The sequence below is a fragment of the Macaca mulatta genome, chromosome 6 (genome assembly GCF_049350105.2).
Source record: "Macaca mulatta isolate MMU2019108-1 chromosome 6, T2T-MMU8v2.0, whole genome shotgun sequence".
In the NCBI taxonomy this organism is placed as follows: domain Eukaryota; kingdom Metazoa; phylum Chordata; class Mammalia; order Primates; family Cercopithecidae; genus Macaca; species Macaca mulatta.
In genome coordinates, this window is record NC_133411.1 from 181,501,771 (window position 1) to 181,515,176 (window position 13,406).

The following is a 13,406-nucleotide window of genomic DNA, read 5'->3' on the forward strand; positions in this document are numbered from 1 at the left end:
GGAGTTGATTTCATCAATCCTTTTGGTATGGCCACCACTTCCTGTGCCATGTTGAAGAATCTGTCTACTGCTCTGAAGGCATGAAGCTATTCTCTACTTTCTAGAAGTTTTACATTTTGTCTTTAACATGTATGTCTTCAACTCCCCTGAAATTGATGTTGTGAATGGTGTGAGGTTGGGATCAAGCTTCATTTTTTTTCCATATGGATGGCCAATTGACCCAGCACCAGTCACTGAAAAGCTTGGCCTCTCTCCCACTACTTGGCAGTGTCACATTTGTCATAAAACATGCTTCCATTTATGTCTGACTTTTTCATCTATCCCATAAATAGATCTATTTATCTATCCTTGTGCCAACACTGCACTTATTTACCATTGCTTTATAATAGATGTTGATAGCCAGAAGAGCTATCAACTCTTCTGGCTAAAAGTTCTTCCTTTTCAAAAATTGGCTATCCTTTACCGTTTGTGTTTCTACATACATTTTTTTGAAAACTAGAATTTGTTTTCCAAGTCACACACACAGAGACGCACACACACAGACACAGACACACACACACACACACACACACACACACACACACACCTGTTAGGATTTTGATTAGAGGTGTATGTGTTGACTCTATAAATCAGTTTGCAGAGAATTGACTTATTTAAAATATTGAGTGGTCCCACCATGAAAATTATATATCTAGGCCGGGCGCGGTGGCTCAAGCCTGTAATCCCAGCACTTTGGGAGGCCGAGACAGGCGGATCACGAGGTCAGGAGATCGAGACCATCCTGGCTAACCCGGTGAAACCCCGTCTCTACTAAAAAGTACAAAAAACCAGCCGGGCGAGGTGGCGGGCGCCTGTAGTCCCAGCTACTCGGGAGGCTGAGGCAGGAGAATGGCGTAAACCCGGGAGGTGGAGCTTGTAGTGAGCTGAGATCTGGCCACTGCACTCCAGCCTGGGCGACAGAGCGAGACTCTGTCTCAAAAAAAAAAAAAAAAAAGAAAAGAAAATTATATATCTATTCATTTATTTTAGCATTTTTTGCTTCCTCTTAATAATATTCTATAGTTTTCTGAGTATTTTTTAGGTGAACCAATTTTTTAAAACCTATTAAGTGAGTGATAGTACTGGCAACATTTGGGTATAGCAAAATCATGAAGACAGCTTCTATCCAGCAATGTTTCCAGAATATTTTCTCTGTACCTCCAGCTGGCCTGGTATCATAGGGACTTCAAACTGTACCCATGTCTGGGCCCTGTCACTGGCCCCTCTTCCCCGGCCCACTCAAAGGCTAGCCTAGAGTTGGGGCCCTAATAAACACGTACTGAAGTGAACACTGCCTGTTGCAGGCTCAGCCCCCAGTGTTCAACTCATTACTAGAAAACTGACAATCCAATCCATGCCAACATGCTAAGGACAGGTCTGTTTCAGCTCACTGTATAAAACTGTATCATTTCAAAAGTAGTCTATTGAGTTCTCTCCTATTAGAAAAGTTTTGGTCAGGTGTTGTGGCTCACACCTGTAATCCCAGGACTGTGGGAGGATCACTTGAGCTCAGGAGTTTGAGACCAGCCAAGGTAACATAGTGAGACTTCATCTCTTAAAAAAAAAAAAAAATTTAGCTGGGCATGGTGATGCATGCCTGTGGTCCCAGCTACTTGGGAGGCTGAGATAGGAGGATTGCTTGAGCCTGAGAGCTCAAGGCTGCTGTAAGCCATGATTGCACCACTGCACCCCAGCTTAGGTGACACAGTGAGACTCTGCCTATCTCCAAAAAGAAAAAAAAAGTTTTATACATACTCATTACAGAATATTTAGAAATTGGCCAATAGGTAGACAAAGGTGGAAAAAAATCACCCATGTTCCTGTTCCTCAGATATCATCACTGGCCAAGTTTTGCTGTATTGCCTTTCATCTGGTTTCTATACACATTTTGTGTTTGCTTATTTTCTTTTTACAAGCTTGAAATCACCCTGAGTTTAGAGTTCTGTGTTCAGCCTTTCTCACTTAACATTAAAACCCAAGCCTTCTCCCCGTGACTCTAAACGCTTTGGGAATATCACAGCCAGGAGCTTTGTGATTGTATTGAGTGGCTAGCCTGTTTACTAAGCCACTGCGGTAGGAGGTGTTTGTGACTTTATGTGGGTGTACGTGGTGTACAGTGAGCGTCTCTGGCCGTCAATTAGCTTTGTCCCTATCTATCTGGGATTACATCCTCGGGACAGGTTCCTAGAAGTGGATTCCAGACTTGAAGAATGTGAACCAAAGCCTGTGAGGAGTTTAATAGCAGGAGTTCGAACCTGCAACCGTGGCTGTCATGGGGCACGTGTTCCTTGAGGATTTACTATTGCCAGACACTTGTGTAAATCCTGAAGCCTTATTAACTCATCTAATGCTCATGGCTCCCTCAGCTAGTTTCTGTTATTTGACTCATTCTACAGATACAGAACCTGTGGCACGGACAGGTCACGTGACCAGCCCAAGGTCACACCCAATAAGTGCCCAAGCTGGGACTTAACCCTGGACCCTCAGGCTTCAGGACCCTGCCCTGACACCCCAAGCAAATGGAGGATCCCGCTGGCTCTTGAGACACTCGCACCTCCTCTCGTGGGCTTCTTCCTCTTGGCCTCAGGAATCTCTTCGTTCTGCAGGCGAGGAGTCAGTGAGGTGGAGGACGGGCCTGAGTCCCGTGTCCCAGCTGTGTGGCCAAAGGGCAAATCCTTCACCTCTCTGAGCTGCGGTTTCTTCATCAGTGAAACGGGCAAAGAGGGTCCCATAAGGATGAAAAGAGGCCACAAAAGGGAAACGGCTCTGTGAACTTGAAAGTGCTGCCACAGATGGGCTGTCAGCATGAACGTGCTTGGGGGGGGAAGAAGTCTCTGTCCTTGTCACCCACTCCCAGCTGGCCCAGGCCTGCAGCTCTTTCCACTTCACCTTAACTGACTGATTCTCTCAGAGCAGCATCCTGACACCAGCTGGGCTGTGATGGGCAGTCCTTGCTGGTGGCTGAGCGGGAGTGGCTGCTCATCCCGTGGTCCCCAGGGTCTGAAGCTAGGTGCTGCACAGAGCAGGTGCTCCAGCAGCAGTCATGGGATGGAGTTTCAGAGAGCCCCCCTGGGATGTCACCCAGTTAAGGGACCAGTGGTAGCAAACAGGAGTGGCAGGGGGCCAGAGATTATCTTTTTACACCTCTGATGACATTAATGACTCTCCTTTATACAGTGTCCTTGTGTCCCAAGAGTTTGGCCTGTCACTGAGACCCCATTGCTCTGAGCAAGCTAAGGTCACTTGCCCAGGTCACACGGCAAGTAAGAAGGAGAGTTGGGATTTAAATCAGGGTCTGTGTGACCAAATGCTGGATTCCCTTATATAGGTGGGCCCTATATATCCCACCTCAGGACTGTGATGCCCACAGCCTCAATGTCACAGTCTCATTAGAATCCCATCTGATCCCCACAACAACCTTGCAGCCCTGATCTTTTCATGGCCATTTTACAGATGAGGACACTGAGGCCTGCCTGAGGTCCCCCTAGATGGGTAAACGCTGCAGCCTCAGCTGGTCCTGGGCTTTCTGAGTCCCAGCCAATGCCCGAACTCCTCCAGCCTCCCAAGACAGATATGTCCTCTTGAGAAGAGCAGACAAAGTGATGAAGAACAGGCCTGACACAGTGGCTCACGCCTGTAATCTCAGCACTTTGGGAGGCTGAGGCGGGCGGATCACCTGAGGTCAGGAGTTCGAGACCAACCTGGCCAACATGGCGAAACCCCATCTCTTCTAAAAATACAAAAATTAGCCAGGTGTGGTGGCATGCACCTGTAGTCTCAGCTACTCAGGAGGCTGAGGCAGGAGAATCAGGTTGAAACCAGGAGGCAGAGGTTGCAGTGAGCTGAGATTGTGCCACTACACTCCAGCCTGGGTGACTGGGTGAGACCCTGTCTCAAAAAAAAAAAGATGAAGAACAAAGACTTGGAGCCTGAGCCAGATTGTGGTAGGAAGGCTCCAGTATGGGTCAGGGTGGCTCCTTGGGTCCCTTAATAATGACTCCTTGGGTCCCTTGTCACAGAGCGCAGTCAGGGTCCCACCGTCTCTCTTGAGATAGTAATGGTGGTTCCCAGAGATGAAGAGTGTGGTCTCTACGCTGGGCCATGGGGCAACAGAAGGGACACACACCTGGTTTCATTTATTCTCCCAGTGACCTGCGAGACAAAACCTGCCACCCTCTTCATTCTTCAGAGGAAGAAACTGAGGCTCCGTGAAGGAGGCTGCTTGCCAGAGGCCACGTGGCTGGGAAATACAGAACAGTGCTTTTGAGCCCACGCCAGCCTGGCCCCAGAGTCCAAGCTGTGCCCTGCTGCACTTTCCTTTCTTTTTTGAGACAAAATCTCGCTCCATCGCCCAGGCTGGAGTGCAATGGTGCGATCTCAGCTCACTGCAACCTCTGCCTCCTCCCAGATTCAAGCAATGCTCTTGCCTCAGCCTCCCGTGTAGCTGGGATTACAGGCGCCCGCCACCATGCCCAGCTAATTTTTTGTATTTTTAGTAGAGACGGGATTTCACCAGTTGGCCAGGATGGTCTTGAACTCCTGACCTCAGGTGGTCCACCCACCTCAGCCTCCCAGAGTGCTGGGATTACAGTCGTGAACCCCGTGCCTGGCCCCTTGTGCACTTTCTGAGGCCTGCTGGGTTGCACCCTCCTGATCGTCCACTTGTCCCACCAAGGTCTGCCTTTGCTCTCCTGCCTTTTCCAACCCCACCAGCCTCCTAGCAATACCTCACAAGATGCAGCTGAATCTCGCTTTACACGACAGATGTGCTTTAGAGAAAAAGTGTGCACTACGCTGGATCCTATTGTAAACATGACGGAATTTTAACCTCAGTCTTGACACAGCCTTCACTCTGCACCAGCTCCTTCCCAGGCTTCTTCTCATTTCATTCCCACTCTAGGTGTTTCTGTTCTCACTCTACAGATGAGGAGCCCGAGGATCAGAGCAGGAACATGACATGGTCAATATCCTCCCAGCTGGGCAGAAGGGGGCTGGTTGCATACCCAAGCCAGGGGCCCAGAGCTGGCCTCTGGCCTCTGTGGCATCTGTGCCAGAGCCAGAGGAAGGCCTGCATCTACTCCCCAGGGAGCCCAACTGAGTCCATGGGTGGCACATGAGGGTTGGTCTCCTGGACAAACAGGGCCCAGCACACCAAGGTTTGGTTCAGGAGGACACACATGTCCTTGCTGTCCAGGACCCCGGTTCTGCCCTAAATCCCTCCCAACTTGGGATCCCCCTACTCAGGTTCCTGCTGCAGCTTATGTCACCCTGGGTGCTTCTGTGACTCCCCTGATGCTCTGAGCCCAAATGACCCCAGCTCAAGGCAGCTGAGAAGGCCCGAAAGACCACAGAGCAACAGAGGCACCCAAGGGTTCAAGGCCCATCAGTCATGATTCACTTGCACAGTTCAGTGTGGCATCATCAAGCCCCTGGCTGGCCAACCCCTCTGGTTCCCTGCTTGGGTTCCCAATCACTTGGCTGCTCCTGACCCCGCCCAGCACCAAGACATGAAGACACCATAGTGGTCAGGGCCAAGAGAGGCAACTTCACCTACTGGGCCCGCCCTGTGTCCCCACTCTGTTCTTTTCCTCTAGGAGAAATGTGCCTCCACCCAAGCAACTGACCCCAGGAATAATAATAATTAATAATAGTGGTGACTTCCTTTTATTAAACACTTGCCATGTGCCAAGCACTATTCTAAATACTTGATACATATTATCTAATTTAATCCTCAGAACAATCCTATAGGGCTAGTACAGTTATTAGCTGATTTTACATACGAGAGAAGTAAGCACAGAGAAGTTGAATAACAAGCTCAAGGTCACACAGCTAGATAGGCGGGAAGCCAGATTATGAGCCCAGATGGTCTGGTTCCAGAATCTGACCCCTTAATGAATACCCCATAACATGTGAATGAACCCAGCCCCTGCCACTGGGTTCATCCATCCACTCATTCATTCAGTAAACATTTATTGAGCACCTACTCTGCTCTGTGCTGAGGACTTTCCATGCTTTGCCTCATTGCAAGTTTGCATCACCTATGAGGTAGATACTACTGTCATTCCCACTTTACAGATGAGGCAACTGATGTTCAGAGAGGTTAAATACATGCACAAACATACACAGCCAGCAAATTGTTCAGCAGAGCAGGAGGATGCAAGTGCTCAGCCTTCAGAAGGTGACATGAGCCAGAATATAGTAGACCTGGTGTGCCCAGCCAGGAGGCTTGGGTTCTGCCCTGCTCACGGATGATCTCTCTATGTGGCAGAGGAGGCGGAGTGGCCGCAGAGGACTGAAATAACTTGCCCAGAGTCACCCAGCCAGAGAGTGGCAGAACCAGGACTCAGACCCAGGCTGCTGGGCCCCATCTAAGCCCTCTCTGCAGGGGAAGGGAGTTTTAGCAGAGAAGGGCTGCAATCAGCTTATGGGCATGTAGGGGTGGGTTCAGGGGGGAGATCCTGAGAAGGATAAGGCCTTCCCAAGCTCACATCTACTGACTGTTCACTGTGTGCCAGCCCCTTTTGATCCCTGCATCTATTTCTCCAAATGCCATATGACATAGACTCTCAGCAGCTCCATTTTACAAGTGTAGACACTGAGGCACAGAGAGGACATGTAACCCTTAAGGTCACTCAGTGAGTAGCCAAGCCAGGATGTTAGCCTGGGTTCGTAAGAGTCACACGATCCAATATTCCAGTTTTTCTTCGAAAGTCCACGTCCCCCTGGGTGGGTTCTCTGCTGCTCCAGGAAGTCAGGAGGGGACAGCAGTTTACCCCAGGGCCAGGCCAGGGCTGGGTACAGGACTCAGATGAATTAGCACAGCCCTGCCCTCAAGTTGCTGCAGGTAGGATGAGCCAGGCCCTCTGCAAACTCTCAGCCATCTGAAGGGCCAAGAGGAGGAAAGCACAGACTCTGGGGTCAGAGTGGACTGGGTTCTAGTCCCGATCCTGTCGCTTTTGGCTGTGTGGCCTTGGACAAGTTGCTTCACCTCTCTGAGCCTCCCAGCATGCACTGTAGAATGGAGATGATAACAGCCCCTACCTTGCAGGAGGAGGTGAGGATTAAATGAGGAGACAAATACAAAAGTCTGAGAAGCAGCTCCTTAACCCTTAACTTCCTTTCCTGCTAATAGGGTTATTATGAGGATGAAAGAAATCAGAACCTAAGATGTTCAGCTAAACTGTTCTCTGCCTACGTGACTGTGGCCAAGCTATGTACACTCTCTGGGCTTCAGTTTCCCCATCTGTAAAATGGGCATGTTGACAGTACTATCTCATAGGGTAATTGTGAGGTTGATACATCTATTGTGAGGCTTAGAACATACCTGGCACTCAATAAATGTTAGCTATGAGGTATAGTCATTATCATTGTAATCATACAGTGGATGCTAATTATTGGGATGATAGATTGATTTCAGTTCAATTCAGCCCCTGCTGCAGGCTTCTATCCCATGCCCATGACACGCATTTCAGAGCATCTAAGCTCTGTCCCTGTGTTGTGAGAAAGTTCACTGTGGAGCAACCATGACCCCAGCTCCCAGCAGGGCTGGCTGCCTCCCTTGGGTTTCAGGAAAATGTCAGTCCTTGGCCTTTTTAGATGTCTAGCATGGGACTATCCATCTAAATGCTGTTGATGTGTCTTTGGCTAGACTCAGGAAGAAGTTCTGTCTACTAATGTGTACCACAGATGAGCTTCCTTTGGAGCTGGCCCCAGGACCAAGCCTGTGTCTGCATGCACAGGACAAGGAAAACCAAAGGATGAGCCTTCTTTCCTTTTTTACCTTGGCTGCTAGGTACATGCTGCCAGACTCTACTACATAAAAGTGACTTGCTCAGCCTGTAATCCCAGGTGAGCAGTGGCTCACGCCTGTAATCCCAGCACTTTGGGAGGCCGAGCCAGGTGGATCACGAGGTCAGGAGATCGAGACCCTCCTGGCTAACACGGTGAAACCCTGTCTCTACTAAAAACACAAAAAAATTAGCCCGGTGTGATGGTGGGCACCTATAGTCCCAGTTACTCAGGAGGCTGAGGTAGGAGAATGGCGTGAACCCCGGAGGCAGAGCTTGCAGTGAGCCGAGATTGCGCCACTGCACTCGAGCCTGGGCGACAGAGCGAGACTATGTCTCAAAAAAAAAAAAGTGACTTGCTCATTGGGGATAGTGCAGTGAGAGTACCAGGGTTTTTTGGTTTGTTTTTACTTTTTCTTTTTAAATTTAAGATTCATGTACAGGGGGTACGTATGCAGGTCTGTTACATGGTTATATTAAGATTCGGGGGTTTAAGATTCGGGGGTACATGTGCAGGTCTGTTACATGGTTATATTGTGTTTAAGATTCGGGGGTACATGTGCAGGTCTGTTACATGGTTATATTGTGTTTAAGATTCGGGGGTACATGTGCAGGTCTGTTACATGGTTATATTGTATTTAAGATTCGGGGGTACATGTGCAGGTCTGTTACATGGTTATATTGTGTAATGGGGAGGTTTGCGCTTCTAGTGCACCTGTCACCCAAATTGTGACCATTGTGCTCAATAGGTAATTTTCAGCCCTCACTCCCCTCTCATTATAAAGTAAGAACATGCAGTGTTTGATTTTCTCGTTTGTGTTTGTTTGACCTGGAGTCTCGTTCTGTCTCCCAGGCTGGAGTGCAATGGCACGATCTCTGCTTACTGCAACCTCTGCCCCCTGTACTCAAGTGATTCTCCTGCCTCGGCCTCCCGAGTAGCTGGGATTACAGGCAACCGCCACCATGCCTGGCAATTTTTGTATTTTTGTATTTTTTTTTTTTTTGTAAAGATGGGGATTCACCATGTTGGCCAGGTTGATCTCCAACTTCTGACCTCAAATGATACGCCCACCTTGGCCTCCAAAAGTGCTGGAATTACAGCCATAAGCCACTGCGTCTGGCCAGTGTTTGATTTTCTGTTTCTTAGTTATTTCACTTAGGATAATGGCCTCCAGCCCCATCCATGTTGCTGCAAAAGACATGATTTCATCCTTTTACATGGCTGCATGGTATTCCATAGTGTATATGTACCACATTTTCCTTATCAAATCATCGGTTGATAGACACTTAGTTTGGTTCAATGACTTTGCTATTGGAGCGCTGGTATTGAAGCCCGAGGGATGCGGGCTCCTGGCTCCTCTGCTCACTGCTGTGCCACGTCAAGCATGTGGCCTCATCACCTGAGCTTGTTTCCTTTGTAGAGAGGACTAAGAACCCTCTGAGTTCTGCCTCCTTCTAGCTGTGTGACCTGAGCAGCTCTTTTCCATCTCTGAGCTTCAGCTTCCTCTCCTGCAAAATGGGAATTGACTTGTGTTAATGACCATGCTGCCAGGCTGTGACAAGGATCACTTGGAGGGTGCAACGTGGGGCCCACTATGCGGTTGGCACTTCGTAACCAGCAACTGAAAAATGATGCTTTTTCAGGTAAAGGCCTGTTGGAAATGGAAGGTTTCATAGTCAGGGTTTGCAGAAAAGCAGAGCCCTCCTGCAGCCATTTTAAAACCGAGCTTTGCAGTGTGACTCCAGATACTCGGCTCTTGAGTTGTGAGGAGGAGGCTGGGCAAACAGCCTGAAGGCAGGGGTCATTTCACGCAGGTGTCCACAGTGGGCATACCCCCAGCCTGGCCCGGCAGCTCAGTGTGCACCCTTTTTACAACATGCACCTGATGGCCTGTTATTGCATGGGGCAGAGCCTGCCAGGGCATGCCCCCAGGGAACAATGCCAGGGAGCCTGGCCAGGGCGCTCCCACTACCTAACGCCCTGGGAGGCTCTGCTGACGCTGCATAATCAAGAGAGACAGCCCCACCCAGAGGCCCCTGCAACCCATGTATGGGTACTGGTGCTCAAGGAGGGAGGCACAGTCTGTGCAACTCTGGATGTGATTGGTGGAGATGTGTATGTGTGTGAAAGTCAAATCCAGGAGCGGCTGTGACTGGAGGCTGCTGCCCGGGCCCGAGGATGTCCCCACCCCATGCTCTGTCCCACAGGCTCTATGGAAGCCGTTAGTGTCTGCGGGTTCTGGTTCTGAGACCCCACCCATTCCTCTCCAGCCCCGGGGGCCTGCTGCCTTGGCGCCTGGGCAGAGCTGTCCTCTCTAACTTTAAAGGACACTGCTAAGAAGATGAGGCTGGATATGGGCACACATAGGTTCACATCCCAACTCCTCTTAGCAGCTGCAGAGCCTTAGGCACGTGACTTTACCTCTCTGAGGCTTGGTGTCCTCGTTTGGAAAAATGGGGATGCTAGAGCCTATCTCCTTGGATGTGGTATGACTATAATATTTGGAGAAGGAAGAGATTCAGATTCCATTCCTGTGGTTATAAAGGCTCCCGTGCAGCAGGCACTCAGGGTCCAACAGTCCCTTCCCTTCCCTTGTTGCTATTAGACATAGTGCCTGGATCCCAGGCCCCTAACACATACAGACAGCAGTTCCACCGTGTCCCGGCCAGCCCTGCTTGGGAGCTAGTGGGAAGAGGTGAGATTGGAAGAGGCGACAAAAATGGGAGGGCCGCATCCCAGGAGATCAGCTTGGTACACAAGCTGCAAAGACAGGGGAGCACCTCTGCATCCTCTCAGTGTCAGTAGAGGCAGGGCCAATCAGACTTGTAAACCTCAAACCATAAATCTCCCCCATGGCTTCATGTGGGTTGTAGGGGCTCAATAGATGATTGTACTGGAAGGTATACTTTAGAAGACACGTGACTCAAGAAGCCCCTCCTCAACTGGCTGGCAGGGAATATATGGTTTCTATTTGCACACCTCCTGGAACAGGGATCTCCCTCTCTCCCAAAGCCACCCTTCCACCTTTGTGGACCAGCTTTGTCTTCCTTCTCTAGTGTGGTGCCCAGAGCCAAAGCGACTTCTGGAATGGTTTAACCAACATGCACTGGAGCAACAAGCCCCTCCTTTGTCCTAAAGACTATATTTCTGTTAATGCATCCCCATTTTGCTCATTTGCTTACTTTCCCTACACATATCACTATTCATCAAACCAGGGTGTAGGGCTACTAACAGCTAAAACTCATTCCCTCACAGCCCTTTCTCTCCTCTCCCTTCTTCTCTCCCTCTCATATTCCCCTTCTCCCTTTCTCCATTCCTTCTTTCTTCCCTCTCTTCTTCTTTCCTGTTTTTCTCTCAGCTCAGGGCAATGCATCTCTGCAGTCAATTTATACAAATGTGTATTGAGCACCTGTGTCTGCCAGCCCTGTTCTGAGCACTGGGGTTTCATAGACGATTACAGCTTGCTTCCTGCCCCCAGGAGCCTCCTGTCTGGCAGTGGAGGGGATAGAAAATAACAGCTACAACACCTGTCTTGAGGGTGTAATTGAGGGACAGCACAAAGTGCAGAGGGACCTCAGAGGAGTAAGCAACTACTGTATGTGCCCAAATATAAGGCAATCCAAATAAAGGTTACAGGCACTCCCCCTTCTCCCTGTGAGAAGATGCACTTTATTGCTGAATAATATAAACTTAATGGGGTGAAGATGAAATAGACATCTACTTATAATATTTCATTTATTACTTTAGTTATATAAACATATTTACAATTATTCCCATATAAAATACTAATATGGAAAGATCGCTTTTGTCAGTTTCAAATTTCAGGAAACAATTTGATTCCAATTCATTTCTGTATGGCTTTGACACTAGTGTCACCATCGTGTGGGGTGGGGGGCAGGCAGCTTTTTACTAAAGCACCTCCTACTCTCAGAGATCCAGATGCTAACACACAGCGCTTTCGAATCCATGTGTCATGCAACCGCTGGGCACTGTGTCTCCACATCACAGGTCCAATCCGCATCACATTTTGACAGTGGGGATTCATTTGCTGCAGGTGAGCATATGTGATCTGTACAACCCGGCCACTTACTAAGGTATCTGAAAGTGGCCTTTAAAAGGCCTATTCACAACAACCTCTAACCTTTGCCGTCACGAAGTCATGTTTGTTTGGATTGCCTTATCTGAGGAAAATTCCCTCGATTCCCTTTATAAAATTGCAACCTCCATATGCAACCCAATCTCACATAGATTAAAGGAGGATCAGCTGGGTGAGGTGGCTCAGGCCTGTAATTCCAGCACTTTGGGAGGCTGAGGCAGAGGAACTGCTTAAGGTCAGAAGTTTGAGACCAGCTTGGCCAACATGGTGAAACCTCATCTCTACTAAAAATACAAAAATTAGCGGGGCGTGGTAGTGGGTGCCTGTAATCCCAGCTACTCGAGATGCTGAGGCAGGAGAATCGCTTGAACTCAGGAGGCAGAGGTTGCAGTGAGCCAAGATTGTGCCATTGCACTCCAGCCTGAGTGACAGAGCGAGACTGTCTCAAAAAAAAAAAAAAAAAAAAAAAGGAGGATCATGCTAACGGACCTTTCTCAAACAGAACTTTGGGGTTAAAAATTAAGTCACTGAGCGAGCACCTGTAATATGAGAAATTTGTAACTCAAATACAAGGCAATCTTATGTTCAGATATATGACGTCAGGGTGGGGTAGGGAATCAGGTTTCCCGGAAGTGGAAGCTTGGAGCTGACTTTAAAGACCCGAGAACCCTCTGGGATGGGTCATGTACGGTAAACAGAAGGCATCGGAGATCCAGAAGGCTGTCTCCTGAATATCCCGCTTTTATTCGCATAGCTTTCAGGCCAGTTTTGCCCTGTATCATTGGAAGGTCTTGGGCACCTCTCTTCCACTCTCAGAGCCTCAATTTCCCTATCTGTGAAATGTAAGTAATAATACATATTTCATAAGGTCTCAAGGGATACAAAAGCATGGAAAATAGAATTGAAAAAAACAACTCATTTGGAATCGGGTCTTCTTGGGGAAGTCATTGCCCTTCCTGGGCCTCAGTGTTCCAACCTGTGAAATGGAGCTGGAGAAGGGCACAGCTGCACTTCCCACTGAGTGTGGTCCAGGTGCCTGAATGAAGAATGCCTGTTACTGCCTCTGCCAGGAACACTCTACCTATCTCTTCCCATGGCCAATGCCTTCTAGTCCATCAGATGGAGCTTATGTGCCCCCACCCCAGATTCTCCCTAAGCCCCCAAATAATGTCATCTCATCACTCTACTGGGATCTGTTTTATTTTCTTCCTGGCTTTGATTATTATATAATGTGATCGTAATTGCTTGTTATTTCTATCTTCAGCATGCCATCTCCAGGGCAGTGGGGACCTTGTCTGTATCTACCCGGCCCAGCACAGTGCCTGGCGCATAGAATGTGCTCAATAAATATTTTAACGAATGAGCGAATAAATTAATGAATATGGGTTCCCTCCTCCCAATCTTTGGACACTAGGTTTCTTCTATTCCTCGGCACGTGGCCTAAGGGATGGAAAAGACTCCACCCAAACCCGGGAACCCTGGG

General features: G+C 48.8%; 1 protein-coding gene across 11 annotated transcripts in view; it reads left to right on the forward strand.

Annotated features, from left to right (window-relative positions):
* Positions 1-13,406, forward strand: part of RPL26L1 (ribosomal protein L26 like 1) — a 493,737-nt gene that overhangs the window by 142,337 nt on the left and 337,994 nt on the right. The window lies entirely within an intron of this gene.